Raw genomic sequence first — 23742 nt, forward strand, 5'->3', positions numbered from 1 at the left:
GATGGGAGAAAAAAGATGGAAAATAGAGAATAAGTCGGTATTAATAGTTTTTGTTCATATAACACCAATGGTTTTTTTTTTTTTTTAAGTTTAAGGATATTCTTTAAACTTTTGAAAGTTTTGGGATATTTTTGACACAAAACATGAATAGATCAAAAACTAACAGTAAGGATATTTTTTAACTCATTTTAAAAACTTAAGGTATTTTTAAAATTTTTGAAAATTTAAGAGTATTTTTTACACAAAGTACAAAATTTAGAAATATTTTATATAATTTAGCCTTATATCATCACAAGCATGAATGGAATTACATCAAACATAAACATTCAAAATATAAATCAATAATTTTAGCTTCAGAGGACTAATATTCTCAGGGTCAACTAAGAATCGCATTCCCTACAAAATGAAGAAAGAAGCCTTGAAAATTCTTTAGGCTCGTTTGGTTTAAGGTTTTGTAGATGCCTGAAATAGGATACTTCAAAATACTTGATAATTTTATATAAATTTAATATTTTAATAAATTAAGCAATAAATACCATTCAAGATAAAATGAATTAATTGAGAATCAATAATAATTTTAACTATAAATATTTGAAAATTAAGTGATTTATTATTAAAATTAACCAATTAATATATTTAATGAATGTCATATTAATTATAATCTAATTCTAAATCATTTTTAATTAATTAAGTTCAACAATAATAAATTTAAGTTTAATTAAATAACATAAGAAAGCATATTTCAATAAAGAATATATTATATAAAAATATGATATGCTTGAAGGGATGGAATTCCTTTACGAAAACGCGTGAACGTCGTGCAATTAAAATTCAATTTGAAACAATGTAAATGCAAAGAAATTCATACAGTTACACAGAGGTAAACACTAGAAAAGCCTATAAGCATGCTTTCTGCAAAGGAATGGAAGAAGAAAAATGCTTACCTTTCTAGAAATTCCTTCTTCATGTGTAGATCCTCCTCCACTGAAATCACAAACAGTGTCTTCCTATGAAACCCGGATCTCCATTTTCCTACTTAAGTAAGTGATTAAGGGGTTAATTAGGAGAAAGTTAAATCTTATGTTATGTAAATAATCTAATAATTTTACAATTGTCATAATAACTGTAATAATTGTCACCTTTTGTGGATCAACAGTTAGTAAGAGTGAATGTAAACTATAATGGTTAGGTATTATAATTACAATAACCATATTTGATCCTGGAGTACGAGTAGAGAGGACCCTAAAAGGATAAAAAGAAGAGAAAACCTTGAAGACTTAAATCCTGAATAGTGAAGAAAGGATTGAAGAACTGAGAAAAATATAGAAAATTATTTGGGAAAATTCGTGTGGAAGTTGCACGAAGATAAACCATATTCACAGTAGCTAACGAGATTGGAAAGAATAAGAGTGGAAAGAGTGACACCAGCGAGAGTGAAGGCAGCGAGAGAATGGGAAAGAGCAAGATTGGCTGAGCGAGAGACTGGGAGAGAGCGAAGTTGGAGAGAAAGGGTGGAGAGAAAGAAGGAGAGAGCGACGCTGGTGAGTTGGAAAGAGCGATGCTGGCGAGATTGGAGAGAGCGAAATCCTTAGCGAGAAACCTGGAGAGAGCGACACTGTGAGATCCAAGCTAGCGAGAAGGCTGGAGAGAGCGAGATCCTTAACGAGAAACATGGAGAGAGCGACACTACCGAGGCCAAATGAGCGAGAAGGCTGGAGAAAGCGAGATCCTTAGCGAGAGTTTGAGCGAGAAAGTTGGAGAGAGCGAGAGTGGAAAGAGCAAGATTGTGAGTGAGAAAGTGAGAAAGAGCGAAAGTGGAAAGAGCAAGACCAGCGAGAAAGTGGGGGAGAGCGAGAGCAGCCTGAACGCCTCATTCGAACGTCATGCTCACGTGATCGAAGGAAACCACCTATGCATCGAATGGTCGGGCATTTATGTGTTGAATTTGGCCACGATCTTATAAATTATGCATTGAAAACCCTAAATTGAATATAAACAAAGCTTGAAGACGTAAGGGCAAATGTCAATTAAAATTTAGGTGTCCGATTAAGAGAAATTCTTAAACCCTAAGAAATTGTGTTGGATGCGTTTGGGAAGAACACATTGAACCAAGATGAAGTCAGCCTATGTTGATAAAGGGAGGATTAAACATTTGGCCATACAGTCAAGTAGGTGGTGTCAACACCATAGGAGGTTTGGACGCCTATAAATAGAGCCTTTGGGATTTCATTTTCAAATCACAATTCATAAAATTCGTAAAAAGAGAGGGAGAGTAGAGTGCATTGGACAGTGAAGGTGAAGGAGAATGCATCAACTTGAGATGAGAAGATCTCCCAATCTACTCGAGCGTTTAATGTAATTCTAAAGCCATCTGAAAGATAAGAGAGTCTAGTGTTCATGGGCCAGAGAAGAAGCTCTAAGGAATTGGGATGGAGAATGAGGAAAAGACAGAGGGGTCGAGCTATCGGGTAAGCTGGGCCAGTCTTGATGTTTGGATGATTCCGGCTAAACCATGAAGAGTTATGAGCTAAGATTTTATGGTAAGCTTCTTGAGACATTTTAGAATAATTTTGTAGAAGGAAGTATCTTAAAATAAGGTTTAGAACTATGAGTAATCTAAGCTATAATTTGGTTCTGGATTCTAGGGGTAAAAAGGGAGCCCGAGGTTGAAAAGGGAACTATTAGAAATGCTTCTAAGCAATTAAGGTGAGTGTTATAGCTTTGATCATTAACACATAGTGTGAGTGTTATAGCTTTGATAATTAACACATAGTGTGAGTGTTATAGCGTTATACTTTCGATATATCGTGAGTGTTATAGCGTTGATAATTAACACATAGTGTGAGTGTTATAGCGTTATACTTTCGATATATCGTGAGTGTTATGTTGCTTTGATAAATAAAGAATATTGTGTGTTTATACAGTGTTGATAGTAAATGCATATTATGAGTATTCACTTAGCTTTATACTCTGATATTGGAATATATGCATTTGTAGATGCAAAGTACATGCTTTGGTAATAATATGATGCAAGACTTAAGGAAAATTTCAATTTAGCTTTCTCAACCCATGTAAAATTTAGTTGCACATGATTAAAGATAGAGACGACATGAATGGATTAAATATGAGAGGCATCATATGTATATTAAAAGTATGATTTTTTCAGTCTCATTAACTTAATGCAAATGTAAATGTAAAATAAAATATGTTAAAGAATAGAGAATAGAAATGTCAAGTTGTTGGTCGCAATCTCTTGCTTCCTTTGGCTTGTATGGTGGCTGGTGGTGCTCTCTCTTTTCAGAGAAGAAAACTGAGTTGTCACTCAAAGTACTTCAAAGATAAGCTCAAGAGGTTGGAGATGATGGTGGAAATATGGAGATTTTTTGGTAGAGTTTCGACCAATTTCTTAAAAGAAAATCACACAGTTAACTTCAATTTCAATGGTCTATTTATAAGCGTCAAAAGGGAAGCTTCTTTGCCTCTTTCCAATGATGTACTGACACTTTTATATTTAATTCCATGCCCTGTTGCGTCGATTATTCATGTCACAAATTCATTGGTTTTGCCGCAAATGTCTCAAATCGCTACCAACTTACGTCTTTATTTGACTTCCACCGCCCACGTGTTTTATCATTTTCTTTCATGTTGTTTGCTAAACACATAGTCCTCTGTGCGCAAGATTGGGCATTGATCTCATCACTTTTCATGCATCCATAGCTGCAGCTTTTGTTTCCTTGGTTGTTTTTTGCTTCATTTCATTCAAATCTTGCGTTCAAAGATGTTAGATTTTATAATCTCCAAGATTTATGAGTTTTGTAACACATAAACGCAAGGTGTGATTATCTACATGAATTTCATGTCAAGTTCATTCATTTTCCTCCAATTTTTCCTAATTATTCTTAAATAAAAAGATATAATAACTTATATTTCTACAACTTATCAATATCCCCACTCACACATCTCCACATGAATGATCATGATAAGATCATTTGTAACATTTTACAACTATTGGAACAAGTACAAAGTGGGTTGTCTTCGTAGTGTCACTAGGATAAGATACTCAGCCTTATCCATATACTACAGACTGTTCAAATTATTACTTAAATATGATCTACATGTATTTTAACTACATACATGTTTAAACTACATCAAATAACCTTGGATTTTAGTTTATTGGATTGGGTAAATGCAGACTAAATATCGAATAAAATAACATTTTATTTTATTAAAAGATAATTTGTGTACAAATAATTTACAAACTATGAAACCCACAAAATTTAGGGCATCAACCTCAACAGTCTCCCACTTGTCCTAAAGCTAGTGGGGTGTACAATTACAAAGTATAGTACACAAAGCAATAAACTACGACATACATTATACCCAATAACATCTCCCACTATGTCCCATACATGCAAACTTTCCAGGTGACCCTAAAAAACTTTAGCCGTGAGAATCTTTATATATGGATCAGTAACATTGTACTCTGAAGCGATATTTGTAACGATCACATCCCTTTGATGCACAATCTCTCGAATGAGATGATATTTGCGCCCAATGTGCTTTCCACTCTTGTGGCTCATAGGCTCCCTAAAATTTTCCATAGCACCACTATTATCATAATAGAGGGTGATAGGCTTTGACATGCTTGGAACAACTTCCAGATCTGTCAAAAAAATTTTGAACTGTACAACCTCTTTGGCAGCTTCACAAGTAGCTACATATTCTACCTCCATGGTGGAGCCAACAATAGAACATTGCTTTGTGCTTCGCTAGAGTACAGCCGCTCCGTTAAGAGTGAACACTAATCATGATATGGATTTTTTAGAATCTCTATTAGTCTAAAAGTCAAAGTCAATATATCTTGTAAGGATGAAATCCTTAGACCTATATACAACCATATAGTTCCTCATTCTCCAAAGATACTTGAGGATGGTCGTAAATGCTATCCAGGGATCAAATCCTGGATTCGATTGATATCTACTGACAATCCCTACTCCATAACAAATGTTAGGTCTAGTAAATAATATTGCATACATTAGGCTGCCAATAACTGATGCATGGGGAATCTGTCTTATTTCCTCAACCTTTTGAGGAGTTTAGGACACTATTCCTTAGATAATACAATTTCTTGTCTGAAAGGTAATAAACCCCACTTCGAATTGTGCATCGAATATCGGACAAGCATCTTGTCAATATATGATGCTTGAGGCAAGGCTAGAATTTCATCCTTACGATCCCTATGATCTGGATCCCTAGAACAAATTGCGTCTCTCCCAAATATTTCATTTGGAATTGGACGATTAGCCATTTCTTAACATCTGTCAATAGATCTACATCATTCCAAATGAATAGAATATCATTCACGTACGATACTAAGAAAGCTACTGAACTATTGATGATCTTCTTGTAAACATAAGGTGTTGAAGTTGATGCCCTAAATCTTGTGGGCCCTGTAGTTTATAATTGTAATGTACAAACAATTTATTTATCTAATAAAATGAGATTTATTTTATTTGACATTTAGTAGCATTAACCCACAAAACCAATAAACTAAGATCCTAGGTTATCTTCTGTAACTTAAACATGTATGTGGAGACATACAGATGGATCATGCTTAAGAGATAACTTAAATGGCCTGTAGTAGATGAATAAGGCTAGGTACCTTACCCTGGTAACACTATGAACACGACCCGCTTTGTAGTTGTTACAATTGTTATAAAATGCTAAAAATGATCTCACTGATCATTTATGTGGAGACATGTGAGCGGGGATGTTCTATACAAAGAATTTGTATAGGACCGGACCACAAAATGAATAGTCTTGTTATTTAATACTGTTGATAGAAGAGATTCACATTTTACCAGGATGACCATAGATGACTTGACTTGAATCCTGAGTGACTTGTAAACTCCTACCTATGAAGACAGTCCTTTGATTTGCATAGGTGAGAGTGGCTTGTATTGCCAACTCAATATGCCTTCTATTTTGGGGATTCGTCTGATTAGGAAGCTGAGAACGCAACTTCACAAGAAGAAATTCACTTCTTCTATCTAGTTAGAGAAAGTATAGAAATTTCTCTTTTAAGGGCTAATTCTGAGGCTTGAATAATGTGGCACCACACCCTCTCCTAGGCCGAGAGGGGTTTAGTCATAGTTAGACTATGTTTTATTTTTTATTAGATAGATCAGTGGTACTTAACAAGTTAGATATAACTACAGAGGCAAAACGATAATTTCGACACAGTTTTACTTACGACTAATTTGTGAAGGGTCGACACACCGTTGATTGGTTATATCCAATGGACACGGAAATATATCTGCAATGCGAAGAGTGCAGTTGTCGGTCTTTAGTAGAGTGGCCTACAGTTAATGGAAGTTGGTTAATTTAATTAAAGAGTTTAATTAATTAACCAAGTACCATTGGAACTTCCATCTATAGGTTCATAAGGTCCCCTCGGTAGCTCAACTGGAATTATTGACAATCGAATTAATTTTGGATTCATTTGAATTGTTCAAATTAATTGAGGGAATTGATTATATTTGATAGAATTAATATAATTTATTTGATACATTACATTATAAAGTTTTATTTGAGAGGAAATAAATATTTGAATATGATTCAAATATTAATGATGTAAATATGATTCATATAAATACTATAGGTTAAATTTAATTTGAATTTGTTTCATATTAAATACTATAGGTTTAATGAGAATTTCAAACTATAGGTTATATTATATTTGATATAATATAAACTAAAGATTATATATGTTATATTAGATATGACATATAGTTCAATATATATTATATAGTAAGTTAATTATTATATAATTATATATATTAACTAAAGGGGTCTTTTTAAAAATATTTAAAAATATTTACACTTTTTGCTATAAAGTATAAATATTTTTGAGATTTTTCTATTATAAGAATTTCCCTTAAGTCTAAATTAAAAAAAAAAGTTTTAAATTTAATATTAAATTTCAATTAATTAAAGGAAGAAGTTATGGAAATAATTCCTCCCCCCCCCCCCCCCCAATTATTCTCTCATTCAATATCGTGGAAGTGGATCAGTTTCCTAAAGAAGATCTTCTTCTTCCCTAGTAAACACAAAAGGTTTGTGCTCTCGATCTCTCCAAACAATTCTCTAAAGAAAATCTTCCTCTGAAATTTAATCATCCCTCTCCTAGAATTAAGAGAAGCCTACAAAACTTCCTCATTGATTCTCAACCCTTTAGAGAATACAGAGGTTTCTGTTGTGGTGGTGTTAAACCAAATTGGATTTGGTTTGCTATTTTGACGAGTTCGTGATCCAAGAGTTTTGAAGTGTTCATCATCAAGAAGAAGGATTTGAGAAGAAATTGTGACTTCAAGAGTATGTATTACATAACCCTAATTTCTTCTCTTTTCTTTTTTTGTAGCATGTTGTAATTTTTAGAATGCATAATGGTTTCTGTCCTCTAATTTATTGTTTCTTTAAAATAATGGAATTGGGATTTGATCCTCTTCCATGCGGATGTTCGCTCATCCCTTCACAAGGTTCATCAACATTTTGGTCAAAGCATAAGACTTGATCCAAAATCAAATCTTATGTTCCAAGATCGAGATATCTGTTTCAATCCATAAATTGATCGATTAAGCTTGCAAACCATTTGATCTTGACCTTGGTTAATCAATCCCTCTGGTTTCTGCATGTATATGGTCTCTTCAAGATTACCATTCAAAAGGCAATATTGACGTCTATTTGCCATATTTTATAGTCATAATATGTAGCAATGGACAAGAGAATCCGAATAGACTTAAGCATGGCAACAGGTGAGAAAGTTTCTTTATAGTCTACTCCCTCAACTTGGGTATAACCTTTTGCCATAAGTCTAACCTTAAAAATTTTCACATTTCCATCTACACCTCTTTTTCTCTTATAGATTCATTTGCAACCTATAGGTTTTACTTATCAGGTTGATCTACAAGATCCTAGATCAAATTAAATGTTGGGTTTTATGTCCTAAAACTCGTGGTTTGTAAACAATAGAACTTCTTCTAAAAATTCAATAAGTTGTTATTGAATATATTGTTTTTTATAAATCCAATAAACTTAAGTCCCTTGACTACTATATGAGTACTTGAACTTTATGTGAAGACATACAAGTGAATCAGGTTCGAGAAAATAGTCAACATGATCTATAGTATATGAACAAGGTTGGGTGCCTTATTCTGGTAACACTATTGGATACAGCCTACTCTATAGTTGTTACAAAGGGTTGTAAAGTGCTACAAACGAAGTGATCCTAATTCGTTCATGTTGGGACATGAGAAGTAGGGGCATCCTGTACAAATGAGTTTTGTATAAGATCAGACCACGAAACTAGTCACTCTTACTTTATAACGTTGTTTACTGTTTAGGACTGACTATTTCAAAACGATGACCTAGGTAACTTGACCTTAATCCTGAGCTAACTATGAACTCCTGTTTGTTGGGGATTATCCTTTGATCGGTAAACAATAAGAGTAGACCAATTTCTCTACTTAATAAGCCTACCATTTTGGGGATAAGATCAGGTGAATATCTGGGGACATAGGGTGCAAGACAGAATTCACTCCTACCCGATTAGGGTTAGTAAGAGGTTGTTCCCTTCAAGTGTTGATTCTGGGTCTTGAACAAGATGCCTCACTCTCTCATTGGCTTGAGAGGGATTCGATTTATTGATTGGATCACAAATCAATTGTTCATTAAGGGATCAGTGGGACTTAAGGAACAAGAGGTAATTTCGAGGGTAAAACAGAGATTCGACCCAGCCGTTATTACGAACAACCTGTGAAGGGTTAACTTACTAATCATCGTTTATATCGAGTGGACATAATATATCTACAGTGAAGGGAGTTCAGCTATAGGCTATAGTGGAATCACCCATTAGTTAACGAATGGGAGTTAGTTTGGTCTAATGAGTTTAGCCGATTAATCTCGGATCGTTAGAGCCATGATCTGTACGTCCGTGAGGTCCCCCTACTAGCTCGTAAATGGATAAGCTCTAGAGTAGCGTGATAAGTTAATTTAAAACGTTCAAATTAGAATTAAATGAAATTAGAGAAATATTATTTAAATATGATTTAAATATTTGAATATGGAATTATGTAAAAATTAATTTAATATTTGATATTAAATTAATTAGAATTATTTAAATTGTTTAAATAATTATTTATTAATTTTATTAAGAAAATTAATTTATGAAATTAATTTTTTAAAATTAATAATATTTTCAATTTTATTAAAATAATTGATTTATGAAATCAATTTTGATAAATTGAAAAAGAAAGGAAAATCACAAAAATGGAAAATTGGTATTTTCCATTGTCTTCATCAAGTAGCTCACTAACAACCCACTTCTTCTCAAGCTTCATTAACTCCAAGCATGAGCTGCATCTCATGCAGCAAATCTCTTTGCATGAGGGTCTGCAATATATTGAGGAGATTGGAGTATTTTTTAAGTAAGGCAACCGATCGAATTTTTCTGAAAAATTCGAGAGAAGAAAGGTGTTCTTCATTTGGGTTGCAACTATGAGCTTGTCTCTGAATTCATTTAATTCAGGCTTATTTTGAGTCCCACTACTCAATCTAGAACACCAAGAAGATAGTAGAGAAGAACTTGGAGTGGTCTACAATAAGATACAGAGAAGATTAGCAGCTAGTTTCAAGCTTTGAGGAAGTTTTACAAAGGTATATCTTGAAACCCATTTATTTCTGCTATAACATGCTTTCATTTCTACCAAAATTAATGAATTAGAGTTCTTATGGATCATGGTCACTTCTGTTGCATGATGGTACGTTCCAACATTAAAGTACATAAACTCAATTTTGAGATCCATAGTCTTAACCCAGTCATCTCAGCCCACATCATTCATTGCCTGTTTATAGGTCGATGGATCCTTAATGTTGCCATCCGATATGACAGTTAGGGTTTCTGTTAAACCCATATAATGAGCAAGTGGGTTTAGAACCCTCCCACTATGTCGAGGCACCGTCGACTCTTGAGGTGGATGTGCTTGACTGGATGAATCAACATCAACAACTCTTGTTAATGTACTAGCTTCTTTAACAACTCTTGTTGAAATTTCAATAGTTTCATTAGAAATTTCATTCAACAACATCTTATTGCATGGTTTATGCTCCCTGATGTGGTTCTCTTCCACAAATATAGCATTTTCGACACAAATATTTTATTTTCTTTAAGATCATAGAAGTAACCACCCCTCGTTTCCTTTGGATAAACTACAAATAAGCACAATTTTGAACTGGTTCCAATTTCTTTGGGTTTGCCTCAAACACATGTGTTGGGCAATCCTAAATCCTGAAGTATCATAAACTGCCTTTACGACTTCTTCATAATTCCAAACATGTTTCAGAACGCTTTTGGATGGAACATTATTCAAAATATAAGTTGCATTCATTACTGCATAGTCCTGAAACGAATTAGGTAAATGAGCATAATTCATCATAGACCGAATAATGACTAACAAGGTTCTATTTCTCCTTTTTGATACACCATTTTGCTAGAGTGTACCAAGTGTTGAGCGTTGAGATGCGATTCCATGTTTTATCATATAGTTTTGTAATCTCAAATCCATATACTCTCCACTTCGATCTGATCAAAGTGTTTTAATAGTTTTACCCAATAAGTTCTCAACTTTAGCCTTATACTCTATGAACTTTTCAAGAGCTTCAGACTTATGTTGCATTAAGTAAAGATACTCATATCTTGAATAATCATCTACGAAAGAGAGGAAATATGTAAACTCTCCTCTTGCCTTAATATTCATAGGACCATAGAGGTCTGAATATACAAGTTCTAAGGGCTCTTTGGCTCTATAACCTTTCTAGTAAAAGGTCATTTTATCATTTTGCCTTTAAGGCATGACTCACATACAGGTAAAGAGTTTTCTTCTAACTCACTTAGAAGTCTACTCCTAACCAACCTCTCAATCCTATTGAGATAAATATGACTCATTTTTAAATGCCAAAGATTGGCATTTTTCTTAGGAGAAATGTTTGTCTTTTATGTTGAGTTGTTGTAGTTCTTAACATTTCAGTATTAAGAAGCGCTTTAGTTGCTAACGGTCTTAGTATAAACAAATTACTCTATAAATTTGTAGAATAAATTTTAAATCATTCTTATAAATAAACATTTTATTTATATGAAAATTAACAGAGTACTGTTGTTCTAGCAAAGTTTGTACAGAAATCAGGTTCCTTCTTCAAATCAGGAATCACATAAACATTGTTCAAAACAAGAAAGGATTTCTAAAAGAGTAATTTCATGCCTTCTATTGCCACTGGTGAGACGAAATTCCATATTCCATCCCGCACCGATATCTCGACAGTTTCGAGCTGCTACCAGGAACTAATTCTCTAAAAGAAGAACAAACACGATTAGTGGCCCCTGAATCAACTATCCAGTCTAAATCATCATTCCCCATAAAATAAGTTTCTAAAACCAGTTAATCGTATTTACCTTGCTTGGCTTTCTTTTTCTCTGCCAAATACTTGGGACGGTTTTGTTTCTAGTGTCCCTCTTAGTTGTAGTGGAAACAGTTTTCGTTGGTAATCTTGGACTTCTTGCCCTGCACTGAGTTAGTTTTATTCCCCGACCTTCCTTATTCTTCTTCCATTTCTTTGTGCCAGATAAAAAGGCACAGACTTAATTCCAGAGGTCGAACCTCTGTGGAACTTCCTAGAGGAAGTGACAACATTTGCCTCTTCCTTTTAGCCCTTGACTTTCATCAGGGACTCAAAGTCGGTATCTCGTTGAATTTATATCCCCTGAACTTTGGATGTTGGATCAATTGAAACTCTAAACTAATAGTTGTATCAACTTAAACCCTGAACTTTTATAAGTGTATCAAATTAAACCTTCCATTATATTTTATTGGATAGACGACGTGTGAGACTTGTCATTTTATCAATTAGATCTCTAAGCTTACATAAGTGAATCAATTTAGACTCTAATTAAGATTTATTTGAATATCCATTCAAATATAATCATCATTTTGATAAATTGACATAATTTACTTATAAGAATTTATGCATTGATGATTTTTTAAATCCTAATAAAGATTCAAAATCGATTCACTTACAATAATTTATAAGCTTAATTAAAAAAAAAAAGTAAATGTGTTTGTCTGACATTTGAAACTAAAGGCTAGAACGCACATCTCAGTGCGAATGCCACGACTTCTAAGGCAAGAACGCATGCAATATATGCACTAAGTCTATAAGACCTACACATAAGCCTCAATTCTTATTTATGTGATGACGAAATGACACACACACAAATAAGGCGACCATATAATATCATTCCCATCTCTAGGATGCATGTGATGCAAGTTGATAAACAGAGCTTATCTCTAAGTCCCTATCTCTTATTTATGCAATTCTAATCTTTCTCTCTCGAGTCCAGATTCTAACCTAGCTCTCTCGAGTCATTAGGTTCTTTCTTTAGACTCTCTCTCGAGTAGCTCTAAAGGGTATTTGGCACAACATAAAACAAGAAAATCGCAAGCAATGAACTTCCTAGGTCATGTTAGCTTAGTTTTCCTCAACCCATTCGACTAGTTTAGCTACTCATGCGTGCTAAGAGAGTGAACAGATGTAGAAATAGAACTTCCATTGTATAAATATAAAGATGAAGTACAAAATAACAATGCAAGTATAGAATAAAGGGCCTCGAAGCAATCTCTTACTGCCCAAGCTTTTACACTGATTTTTACTCGTGCTCAAAAGATAATCTCGCTCTCGTGAGAATTGGCCCGCTCTTTGCTTCTTCGCCTCAAGGTTCTCTCTCGAGTTGCCCTAAGCGATCTCCAGCGTCACCACTCTTCTCTTGCTTCGCCTTAAAACGAAAGGAAAACTATGCACAAAGACGAGCAAACAGAAGTATGAAATCTCTAACTGCTGAACTCGTGAACCCCATTTCTGAAGAATGCCCTTAGTATTTATAGAGCATCCATGGTGAAAGGCTTCTCTCTCATGATTGTATAGATGGGATGGCTTTAATTCCTTATTAATGCGCCAAATAATGGTCACCGAAAAGTTGAGTGTACTTGTGATCGTTAACGGCTGTCAACTTAATTCGGATTCAACTGTCATTAGCTTTCTGTCCCATTGCGATTAATTAGCCTTTCACCCAGATGCGCCCACCATGTTGCGCTGACCAGGTTGCGACGATCCTTTTCGGGCGAATGTTTGTGAGCACAATCATCGAAAAGCCTTGCGGTGAACTTGCGCTCGACCGATGATTTCCTATGATCAGAATTCTTGCATTGCGTCAACGTATATTCTGCACAAAAGTACAAAAATCAACTGTTCTAATGTGATGAACGCATGCGACCGCAATATTATGAAATTGATGCTTAATGGACGCAAATTAACATATTTCATCAACGCAAACCAACGTTGTTCAAGAACTTAGCACTATGATAACACGCATTTCTGCCCGTATCACACCCCCAAATTTAAACAATGCTTGTCCCCAAGCTAAAGCTAAAGATTCCTTTAGTAAGTCAAACGCAAAGTTCTTTTCCTAGATTTCTCAAGGATACTTCGTTCAAATCCTATATGCCAAAATTTCCTTCAGTCTTATTCAAGTCTCTTCTTAAAATATTTCTAAGACCTAGGGACTGCAAGCTTAACCTTCAAAAGGACTTTACTAATTTCAAGAACATCGCATGATTTATTTCAAAAAGAAAAATTTTCCATCGGGGTGTCAAATGATTTTATCCTTGCATATTTCGTGACATTATTATTTTTTTCTGACCTTGCACTGATCCAAGTGTCTTGCCTTCGTTTTGGCTTGCCCCCACGAGTGTCATGCGAACATCCAACTACGAGTAATGCATTATTTCTCAGACTAAACTCATACCTATTTGCCAGTGGAGTTGCAGTCATTTATTTATGCGTTGATCCTGGTGACTTACTCTCGTTTTGGTTTGCCCCCACGTGTGTCATACGGACATCCAACTATGGGTAAGTGTCTTTCACAACTTAACTCTTATCAACATGGGTTTCCCATTGCGTTGACAGTGGAGTTGTTAAAATTTTTTTTTTTTAAAAAAAAATAGCAAGGTCGAAAATAAATACCTCACCTTCAAATTTAAAATACGGCAATGTCCTCATTGCCAAAAGATTGAAATGAGTCATGTGATGTTCTTAGAATGCATTGTAAAGAGAGTTTGAAAGAAAGCTAACAAACCCCTAACTTCTAGAAATATTTCATGAGGTGACTATCTTAAGACTAAGTTGACTCTAGTATATACAAAAGAAATATAAGCATATTTTTCATCATTGAAATCATACTTCGCAAAGAAACAGTATGTGGTGATTCACTAAATTTATCTACGTCAAATGATTGCGGTAATCAAAGAGGATGCGGTGATAAAGCTTTTAAAACTAACATGCAATGTGATAGCACAAAATTTGAAATAAAGATAAGGAAGAGTACACCCCCAAATTTGCGTTGTTGCCAACGTTGTGTATTGATGCATCCATCTTTGCAGCGATCTCTCTTCTATGGATTGCGGTGACAGAGTGAGATGATTTGCTGCTTCATGTAACATCCCTGCAATCCTGTGCCTTAATCATTGTAAACAAACAAAGAGAGGGTCAAATGATTTAAAACAAAACAAGAATTTTTTTTTTTTTTTTTAGAATAAGAACAGTTAGATAGATAGTCAGTAAAACAAAGTAATTGCGGTAATAGATAATAACGAGTAAGATAAAAGTTCATGAAGTATTTGATGCAGGAAAAAGGATATTCAAAAGGACTGCGTCCTTGGTGAGATTGAATCATATAATACTCAAGGACCACTTATTTCAGGCTAGTTTGTTCACATCCATGGTGGCTTTTCTCTTTTTTCTTTGTCCTCTGGGATCTTTACTGCCTTAATCCGGAGTTTCTCCCCATGAATCCTCATTACAATTTCCCCATTGTGCACATCAATTTGAGCGCGACCGGTTGAAAGGAATGGTCGTCTCAATATGATGGGCACATCTTCATCCGCTTTATAATCCAAAATGAGGAAGTCTGCCGGCAAGACGAATTTATCGATCGAACAGGAGAGTTTCTTTTGTGGGCGTAAGTGTGCCGCCATTCAATTGTTTGAAGATTGATAGCGGCATTATGTTTATACTTGCCCCAAGATTGCATAGTGCTTGGCCACTGTAGGTCCCTCCGATAGAGCATGGGATAGTGAAGATTCTTGGGTCGCCCATTTTAGGTGGGATCATAGCATTTTGTGCTGCAGCCACTATTGCGATCTTTTCTTCCTCATTTTGTTCCTCTTTCAGTCTTTACAGAGTTGCTGGTGGTTGGACTTCTTCTGTTTCAAGATTTAGAGGTTTAAAGGTGGATGCAACTTCAGGGTCCATTTTCTCGGGCTTCTCCAAACTATAGGTCAGCGGGTCTTCAATTGTCACCGCAATCAAGTTGGTCGCGATGGGCTTCTCCCCTACTTCCGCAGTCATGTTGTCACTTAGTAAGGAGACTACTAAGCATTGTTCCTTCCCGTTACCCCCAGCATTGCGAGGGAGCTCAATTGAGCTCGGCAACGCTCCTTGCGGTCTGTTTTTCAGCTCCCCCACAATTTGTCCCATTTGGATTTCGAGATTTCTAATGGATGTAGCTTGATTTTGAAGCACTTATTCGTTTTTCTAAATGTATTGCTTCAACAAGCTTTCTAAGGACGAAGATTGCGGTGATTGTGAGCTGCTAGCTTGGCTAAGCGCTGGACCGTTGTTTTTCGGGAAAAATCCAGATGGCCCTCCTTTTTGTGCCATAGGTTGAAGGCTTTGTAGTTGATTTTTCCACGTAAATTTGGGTGGTTTCGCCACCCGAGGTTTTATGTATTGGAATAGGGATTATCTCTCATGAATCATACCGACTGCGGGTTTGTTGGGCATTCCTCCACCGGGTGAGCATCTCCGCAAATGACACAACTTGTGGTCGTTTGAGTAATTGCCTGACCTGCCCTTTCTTCACTCCCGTATTATTAATTGTGATGCCTTGTATTAAACTCATCATCGCAATCATTTGATTTTTTAGGGATGCGATGGCCCCATTGTTTGCATCATTTTCTCTTATTCTTAATCTCTGATCGCTTTCCCGCCAATCCTCATGATTTTTGGAAATGCGATCAAGTATACTCTTTGCCTCCTCATATGTTTTGTCGAGCAAACCACCAGTGGTTGCCGCATTGGCAGCAGTCTACGAAGAGGGATTCAATCTTTGGTAGAAAATGTCCATTTGCAGGTAGTCTAGTAAGCCATTGTGTGGACAGTTTCTTACCAGCCGCTTGAACCTCACCCAAGCATCCTTGAGCGATTCGTCATCTTCTTGTTCAAAATTTGTTATTAATTTCCTTCTCCTAGCATTCTCAGTTGGTGGGAAATACTTCTTCATAAACTTTTCCACCACCTGTTCTCACGAAGTTATCTCTCCTGGTTCGAGAGAATATGCCCATTTCCTAGCCTGATCACAGAGAGAAAATGGGAACAAAGTTAGTCGAACTTCTTCGGCAGAGATGTTCGGGAACACAAAAGTATTGCAGATTTCAATAAAGCTTCAGAGGTGGGCGTACAGGTCTTTGCCATGCCTTCTTTCGAACTGTCCTACAGTCTGGATCATCTGCAGCATCACCGGCTTCATTTTGAATCTGCTTCCATCAAGAGCAGGCCTCATGATTCCCGGAGAGAAATCATAGAGGTTTGGAGATGCATAGTCCCTAATGGGTCTATTGCAATCGTTTGCCAATAGGATTGGATTCGCCATGACATTGTTATCATTTGGTGCTCCATGTCCAAGCTACTCTGCCATCTCTTCTTTATCTAATTGTTGTTGTTGTTGGCGGTCTCTCAATCTCCTTCGAAATGTCCTCTCAATCTCTGGGTCGTAATTCGCCAGAGATTGAGAGTCTGCAAAGAAATCAGAAAAATTACCGTTAGCACACTATTTTACTGAAGTCCCAAGCAACGACGCCAAAAACTTTATGCTTATTTTTATTGAAGTGGAAATGTGGATGATATGCATTGATGAAATTGCGTTGTGCACTCAAGTTTCCTTAGCGGAATCCAAGTGTAAATTCCACTGAGTTTCCTGGTAAGTCCAGGGTCGAACTCAGGGACTTGTGAAAATAGGTTGCATTGGTAATTTTTATGAAGACTTTGAGGTAACCGGATAAATAAATAAAATGTTGGGATTGTTGTTTGCGATGATCAAAAATAAACAAATGCAGCGGAGTTCGAAAAGAGTTGATAACGGGAAATGCGATGAGTATGCAGTGAACGGGTTGAGAAAAGTTTCGGCTAATACTTCCTAGGATGCGTTCATGCTATGTGATCATGCAGCATGCATACAACAGTAAACTACCTCTCGATGCGAATGCCACAGCTTCTAAGGCAAGAACGCATGCGATACATGTGCTAAGTCTATAGGACTTACACATAAGCCTCTATTCTTATTTATGTGATGACGAAATGACACACACACAAATAAGGCGACCACCTAATATCATTCCCATCTTTAGGATGCATGCGATGCAGGTTGACAAATAAAGCTTATCTCTAAGTCCCTATCTTTTGTTTATGCAATTCTAATCTTTCTCTCTCGAGTCCAGATTCTAACCTAGCTCTCTCGAGTCATTATGTTCTTTCTTTAGACTCTCTCTCGAGTAGCTCTAAAAGGTATCTGGCACAACATAAAATAAGAAAATCGCAAGCAATGAACTTCCTAGGTCATGTTAGCTTAGTTTTCCTCAATCCATTCGACTAGTTTAGCTACTCATGCGTGCTAAGAGAGTGAACAGATGTAAAAATAGAACTTCCATTGTATAAATATGAAGATGAAGTACAAAATAACAATGCAAGTATAGAATAAAGGGCCTAGAAGAAATCTCTTGCTGCCCAAGCTTTTACACTGATTTCTACTCGTGCTCAAAAGATAATCTCGATCACGTGAGAATCGGCCCGCTCTCTGCTTCTTCGCCTCAAGGTTCTCTCTCGAGTTACCCTGAGCAATCTCCAGCGTCACCACTCTTCTTTCATTTACTATCTAAAACTTTTGACGTGACATCTGATCCTTACTCCCTCACTCATAGTAGTATGCTCCGCCTTAAAACGAAAGGAAAACTATGAATAAAGACGAGCGACCTGAAGTATGAAATCTCTAACTACTGAACTCGTGAACCCCATTTCTGAAGAATGCCAATAGTATTTATAGAGCATCCACGGTGAAAGGCGGCTTCTCTCTCATGATTGTACAGATGGGATGGCTTTAATTCCTGATGGATGCGCCGAATAATGGTCACCGAAAAGTTGAATGTACTTGTGATCGTTAACGGATGTCAACTTAATTTGGATTCTATTGTCATCAGCTTTCTGTCCCATCACGATTAATAAGCCTTTCACCCAGATGCGCCCACCATGTTGCACTGACCAGGTTGCGGCGATCCTTTTCAGGCGAATGTTTGCGAGCACAATCATCGCAAAACCTTGCGGTGAAGTTGCACTCGACCGATGATTTCCTATTATCGCAATTGTTGCATTGCATCAACACATATTCTGCACAAAAATACAAAAATCAACTGTTCTAATGCGATGAACGCATGCGACCACAATATTATGAAATTGATGCTTAATGGACGCAAATTAACATATTTCATTAACACAATCCAATATTGTTTAAGAACTTAGCACTACGATAACGTACATTTCTACCCGTTATCACCGAGCCTGCCTTAATTATTTTTTTTAATAATTTTTAATAATAATAACAATAATATATATATATAACAGTGGCTTAGCTACTATTTTATTTTTATAACATTTTTTTACTTTTTTAATTTTTTATAATATAATTATCTTAAACTTTTTAATAAATCTAAAATATTTTTAATTATTAATTTAATAAATAAAATAATAATAATAATATTTTGTTATATTAAAAATTTAAAAATTTGAATATAAATACTAAAATTTAAGTGATTTTTAAAAAATAATTAAATAAAAATAAAATATATAAACGGAAATTTTTCCCCACGGGGATTTCCCAACTCCCCAAAATGGGGAATTCGGACGGGGACGGAGATGGGGAGTGCATCCCGATCCCGCCCTACCCTGTTGTCAATCGTAGTTCGAGCATACCTAGGATTGGAAAAAATCCCGGTGGGGTCGAGTCCTCACCCCGATCAGGGCAGGGAATCCCCAGTTTGACCGGTGATGGCGGTCAAACCAGGGATAAAAACGAGTTTGTTGGAAGGAAAATTAGGGATGGGGTTACGCACGCAATCATGCGTTAGCCATGGCTTAAGCTATGCGTTTACGCCCAGCGTCAGAGGTCATGCTTTGGAATAAAAATGCGTTAATCTAGTATGCAATGACCACGCATTCCTATCACAAGTTTTCTTGCCTTCTCGCAAAGTATAACGAAAACCCAAGTTTCTCGGGTAATCCGAAGTCAACACAGGGACTTGTCACTCAATAATGCTTGTGAAGCAATGCGTTTGAGGCAATGAATAAAAATAAAAAGAAGAAGTTTAATGGATATACACACTACTTCTACTCCTAACTAAATAGATAGACAATAGGAGACTTGCGATGAGAATTGGTAGATACACAACAACTGTTAAAGCATAGTAGTGTTTATTATCTTAAATCGCTCGAGTAATCCCAACTCGTCGCACTAACGCATCGTACATCTCTCAGTGGTCATCCCCATGACTATATCTCTATAGTGCATGGTTGCGTTGAGCATAAGATTGTGCCTATCTTTAGGGACAATGCATACTTTGCTTTAGTGCGTTCTATCTCTTACCTTCTCAGGCAGTTAGACGCGGCTAATTAACTTATAGACAAGCATTGTAACAACTCATAGACAAGCGTTGCTACAGCCTTTCACCAAGTAAAGAGGATTAACTCACTATACTCGCACAACACACACTTCTCGATGGGTTGCTACATGTGTCCTATCTCTAAGCTACGCGATTAAGTATGCGATTGCCTTTGATAAATAAACGATGAAAGTAAATGATGAAAAAGATAAAGATGATGAAGAAGATGGCATTGAAGGAATCAAGAGATGCATTGGTTACAAAATGTCTTAATATCTTAAGCTAAAATGTAATACAATACAGAGATTAGAAGAGAAATGAAGGAATCTGCATCAAGGCTATCGGTGGTGCCACGAATGAATGGTGGAGATGTCTCTCTCGAGCTCTATCTCCAGTGAAAGCTCCGGTCGTCACTCGGTCTGGTTTGTGGAGGTGAAGAATTCTCACTAAAAATCTTGCTCAAGCGCTCATCTATGATCGCAAACCTCTACCTTGAGGTAGAACTTCGGATCCTTTGAAATGAAGGTCGAAGGGGCTATTTATAGGGTTTAAACGCCGACAGTTATCATGATTGCATTATGTCTCACTGTTGCCTTTGTCACGGTATGGGCAATGTCACATCGTCTTATCTTGTTGATACTCCCAAGGTATGCGTCCAAGCTTGATTCAGCTGAAGTATCAATGCGTTCTACCCATTTTGCGATCGTCCTTCTATTATGGTTGTCACTCTGTGGCCGCAATTTCCAATTGATCACTGCATTCGCTTGATCACCGCAACTTCCATGCGATGGGCGCATTCGATCACCGCAACTTCCATGCAATGGACGCATTCGATCACCGCATGCATTCATCTATACGATAGCTCAGTTTTCAGTGCATGTGTTTGTCTTTGTGGTCGCCTGGCTTCAACGCATGCGTTTGTCTACGATTGCTTATTTCCAACGCATGCATTTGATTCCTGCAATTGTTACAAAAATAGACACTTTGGCACGGAATAATGCATAATTTTGGGGTCAGTGAGGATTTAGGTGCTAATCAATGCAAAACTCAATTCTTCGCATATTCTAAGTATTATCACCGCATTTTCTACTTATTAGCCCTCATAATTCTAAATAAAAGGCTTATAATAATTGGCATTTCTGCCAGTTATCACACCCTCAAACTTAGAATCATGTTTGTCCTCAAGTATACGTTATATTCAAGAAATTCTTAACTCACCTTCCGGCATTTCTTTGTGATGACCAGCTTCTCAGAATATAATTTACTCATACTGCTAACCATGGATGCAATGCTCTCCTCCACTTTGGCTGCTTCTTCAAAAAGATCTTTTCTAAGTTTAAATCCGGCAAGCCTTTGCTCAAAAAATTTTTATTCATTCTCTGCAACCTTGCGTTCAACTCATGAGAATGCGTTCGTTCAAAAAAATTCAAGATTATTCGATTACTTATTTGAATGCGGTGTTAAACCTGGTTATGCTCTTCGTTTTGGCTTACCCTCACGTGTGTCATGCAAGCATCCAACTTCGGTTGCGTTCCATATTCAACTCAACTCATGTCTTGCTTAATTTGGCTTGCACCCGATAGAGGAGTTGCGCTAATGTGCTGATCTTGGTGACTTTCCTTCGTTTTGGCTTGCCCTCATGTGTGTCATGCGGACATCCCACTTCGAACAAGTGCCTTTCACAGCTTAACTCTTATCAACATAGGTTTCCCCATTGCGTTGATAGCAGAGTTATTATTACGATCTTTTTTTTTTATTTATTTATTTTTTTTTAAGGAATCACCGCAATGTAATGACGCAATTCTCCGAGACCGCTGCCACCCCCAAACTTAGAGGGTGACAGCGTTCTCACCGCAAGCTAAAAGCAAACTCACAGGAATGCGGTAACAAACGTTTGAACAAAGGTTTGCGCGCAATAAAACTTAGACTTTTAGAAAAAGCTATTAAAAGTAAGGAAAGACTTGCGATGCTTAGTTAGCAAATGCGGTGAATTATTTGTACCATCATAAATGCATCGCAAAGAATCGCAATCAGACAAGGAGAATTTCAAAAGGATAATGCATAAAAGATAACAAGAACAGAACCTTAAGTAGAATAACGCTTGCGACAATGCGTTGGAATTCATGCGATCGAAGCCATGCATTGAAGGATGTGGAGGATTCTTCTGTTGTAACTATGCACCGAGGAGAGTTATTATCGCACCTACAAGGAGCAAACGCACCACAACCAAGGAAACAGCCGCATATCTAAAATAAGAATAAAAATAAACTAAACTAAGAAAGCAAGGTAAAGATAGAGTAGAAGCCCTGGAGAAATTGGAGTGTTATCACCGCAAGGAGTCTCCCATACAGGAGATGGTTCTCAACTACTTGGGTCAAGGAGTTCGCCCTAACCATTGGAGCTTCCAGCAATTGTTGGACGCGTGATGGTTGACATGTGCCTAAGACTGCTTCCAGCTCATACGATAGATAGCCTTTCTATCTCGTGGTCAATATTTGACTTTCAACGCATCGCCTATACTTCAAATATTGTTTGCAGCTTGGTCGCACAATCTACAATATGCCTAAGATTGAAAGGGTGCCTGCGAAAACACAAAACTTCACAAAACATTAGCTGCCAAGTCCCCGACAACGGTGCCAAAAATTTGTTGGAAGGAAAATTAGGGATGTGGTTGCGCATGAAATCATGCGTTAGATATGTCTTAAGCTATGCGTTTATGCCCATGCGTCAAAGGTCATGCTTTGGAATGAAAATGTGTTAATCTAGTATGCAATGACCACGCGTTCCTATCACAAGTTTTTTTGCTTTCTCGCCAAGTATAACGAAAACGCAAGTTTCTTGGGTAATCCGAAGTCAAACACAGGGACTTGTCACTCAATAATACTTGTGAAGCAATGTGTTTGAGGCGATGAATAAAAATAAATAGAAGAAGTTTAATGGATATACACACTACTCCTACTCCTAACTAAACAGATAGACAATAGGAGACTTGCGATGAGAATTGGTAGATACACAACAACCGTTAACGCATAGTAGTGTTTATTATATTAAATCGCTCGAGTAATCTCAGCTCATCGCACTAATGCATCGCACATCTCTCGGTGGTCAGCTACATGACTATATCTCTATAGTGCATGGTTGTGTCGAGCATAAAATTGTGCCTATCTCTAGGGACAATGCATACTTTGCTTTAGTGCGTTCCATCTCTTACCTTCTCAGGCAGTTAGACGCGGCTAATTAACTTATAGACAAGCATTGTAACAACTCATAGACAAGCGTTGCTACAGCCTTTCACCAAGTAAAGAGGATTAACTCACTATACTCGTACAACGCACACCTCTCGGTGGGTTGCTACATGTGTCCTATCTCTAGGCTACACGATTAAGTATGTGATTGCCTTTGATAAATAAATGATGAAGGTAAATGATGATAAAGATAAAGATGATGAAGAAGATGGCATTGAAGGAATCAAGAGATGTATTGGTTACAAAATGTCTTAATATCTTAAGCTAAAATGTAATACAATACAGAGGTTAGAAGAGAAATGAAGGACTCTATGTCAAGGCTACCGGTGGTGCCATGGATGAATGGTGGAGATGTCTCTCTCGAGCTTTATCTCCGGCAATAGCTCCAGTCGTCACTCGGTCTAGTTTGTGGAGGTGAAGAATTCTCACTGAAAATCTTGCTCAAGCTCTCATCTGTGATCGCAAACCTCTGCCAAGTTCGGATCCTTTGAAATGAAGGTCCAAGGGGCTATTTATAGGGTTTAAACGCCGATGGCTATCATGATTGTGTTATGTCTCACTACTGCCTTTGTCGCAGTATGGGCAATGTCACATCGTCTTATCTTGTTGATACTCCCAAGGTATGC

This window comes from Benincasa hispida, chromosome 2, assembly GCF_009727055.1.
Source record: "Benincasa hispida cultivar B227 chromosome 2, ASM972705v1, whole genome shotgun sequence".
Classification (NCBI taxonomy): Eukaryota; Viridiplantae; Streptophyta; class Magnoliopsida; order Cucurbitales; family Cucurbitaceae; genus Benincasa; species Benincasa hispida.